This window comes from Macrobrachium nipponense, chromosome 8 (assembly GCF_015104395.2).
Source record: "Macrobrachium nipponense isolate FS-2020 chromosome 8, ASM1510439v2, whole genome shotgun sequence".
In the NCBI taxonomy this organism is placed as follows: domain Eukaryota; kingdom Metazoa; phylum Arthropoda; class Malacostraca; order Decapoda; family Palaemonidae; genus Macrobrachium; species Macrobrachium nipponense.
Window position 1 is genome coordinate 56,930,616 of NC_087203.1, and position 2,490 is coordinate 56,933,105.

A 2,490-nucleotide genomic window follows, 5' to 3' on the forward strand; every position below is an offset into this window, starting at 1 on the left:
TGGTATTTTAGGAAAAATGTGTGTGGTTCTGTCGGTATATATTTTCTTCCTGCTTGCCCTCTTGGAAATCATAAGCTTAAATTAGTCAATCAAGTTGATCCGCAGAATGATATGGCAAAGAATTTTACAGTTACGTGATACTCACTTATATTACTTTGATGAGAGTTTATGAGTTAAAGTTTTTAGCCCACTGGTGTGATTAAACTACTTTTTAATTAATTTACTGACCCACATTTGACTGTCCACAAGGAATTTTTTTAAAGTAAAGAGTACCAGTTGCAGCAATTTTAAGCTAAAGAAGTTGGGCAGTTGCAGTTGGAAAAGACCAAAGGAACGGGTCGAAGGTAAATCTCTAACACTCCCTAACCTAACCAGCCTTCTCCAGCCTAACTAACCCTAGAGCACTGTGTCCTATTTGCCTGGGGATGGGGTGGGGCACTGTTTGGACAGGCCACTTTGACTTTATATAGCGTCCGTATTCTAGCCTAACTTTTAATAGTCAAACTTCTTTCCCTTAAAAACCTCACAGGAAGATGATAAATTGATTTCCTATAATACAGCATTTCTTACAGTGCGTTCTGCATGGCGTGCTGTAGGTAGCATCATGCTCTGCACAAGATTCTTTGAAAAAATTTTGAACACAGAAGAAAAAATAGGCATGAAGACTATTTTAAATTCCGAAACTTGCTCAAGTACAGAATCTCTGAGAGAGAGAGAGAGAGAGAGAGAGAGAGAGAGAGAGAGAAGAGGAGAAGAGAGAGAGAGAGAGAGAGAGAGAGAATGGATTAAGAGTTAGCCTGGGAGACATAGTTGGACCCTCAAACACCAGATTTATTTCTACTGCCGAAATCTCGGGGAGCTGAACCATTTCTGTTAACACAACGCCCTTCATTAATGAAGATTTATTTGGAGCTCAAGGGAGTTGAAGGGCTGCTTATTATCAGTCTGACACCAGTTTCATACATGTAAAAATTTGCGTCTTGATAGCCAAATGGTAAAAGTCGACTGTCTATCATTGTACATACACCAAAAGCCAGACTTTGACTTCTGGCTTAGCAGGAACACTGATCAATAATTATGATTCCATTTGGGCGAGGTATAACAATATTTGTGGCTCGGTATTTGTTAAAATAAAGTCACCAGTGTATATACCGGACAAAATGCTTTAAATTGCGTGTGTATATCTATATAATATATATATATATATATATTAATATATATAGATATATATAAATATATATATATGGATATATATTAATGATATGTTTATAATATGACATATTATATATATTATAGATATTCATATATTTTAGATATACATTATATATAATTTAAAGAATTTTTGTCAGGTATACATAAGACTTTATTTTAACAAATACAGAGCCACAAATATTGTTACACCTCGCCCAATGGAATTATATATAGTATATATATACATGTATATATATATAATATATATATATATATATATATATATATATATATATATAATACGGAAGTCACTCTCAAGGACAGCAGCGCCAGAACCAGGTAGCGCCCACCTAAACCGCCCTTACACTTCACTTGTGTGTCAGACTGTGGGCGTGTTGGGCAGGTTGGATGAGGGAGTTCTCCCGATCACAAAGGAGAAAACACACGCGAGATTCCGCTAGGGCCACACCTGCGCTCATTCTGTTTCATTAGTCTTTCTTACACATTTCAAACACATTACGTAATATGTAGATTTAAGTGTACAAAGAAAATTGCAAAGCAAAGGTGTTCCATAAGTAATCAAAGCTTGCATAAGATCACTGTCCCGTGTTTTCGTAAAACGCTGCTGGTACAGTCGTGGATTCGCTCCTATAAAGCACTGGAAGAAATCAACAAGACAGAGAATCCAGTCTCTTTTCACTCACTCATGTCACAAGAGCTTTTTCACTTTCGATCATGAATTTTCGGTTTGTTCTCACTCCCTTGCTGTTGAAGATTAGTGAAAATGAATGATAAGACAAATGGTTTCGAAGCAAAATAAAACAGGGGTTAGTGACAAACATTCAAAGGAACACTAGACAACCACACTCTCTGGTTACCACTCACTCTCTGAGACTGAACCAACTTCTGAGAGTTGAAACAGTGGCTCAAGGCTCCAGCACACGGTGTTCGATGCCGTGATTTGGCGTCGACTTTGGCTTTATAAGAAGCTTAGTATCCACGCATATTATACCAACTTTATCCCAAGACATCCACTCACAATAAAAAATAAATGTTCGCTAAGGAAATTACGTCAACATCATAGGAATTTTGTTGAAGTACGCAGCGCCGTTATCATTAGTATTGTTCCTTCATTCCCTACTTGATAATTCAAGTGTTCCCGTACTGTTTACAAAGAACATTAATGGTACAACATTTACGGGTACTAAACCAAAATTTCTTTCTCATTGTTATTACTTTGGAATAATTCTACTTTGACCAATGTCGTTAACCTGTTATCTATCATCTGTCCTCATCCCT

At 36.7% G+C, this 2,490-nt stretch overlaps 1 protein-coding gene across 3 annotated transcripts in view; it reads right to left on the reverse strand.

Moving 5' to 3' along the window:
• The window catches only part of LOC135222794 (arrestin domain-containing protein 17-like), a 76,694-nt gene extending 74,606 nt beyond the window's left edge, over positions 1-2,088 (reverse strand). For 2 of the 3 annotated variants that reach the window (XM_064261082.1, XM_064261079.1), the window contains exon 1: positions 2,032-2,083. The gene's annotated coding sequence lies outside the window, so the exon portion shown is untranslated. Of the gene's footprint in view, positions 1-2,031 lie in introns of all 3 variants that reach the window. The other variant, XM_064261080.1, reaches the window with a different exon arrangement.
• Positions 2,089-2,490: the final 402 nt, after the last annotated feature.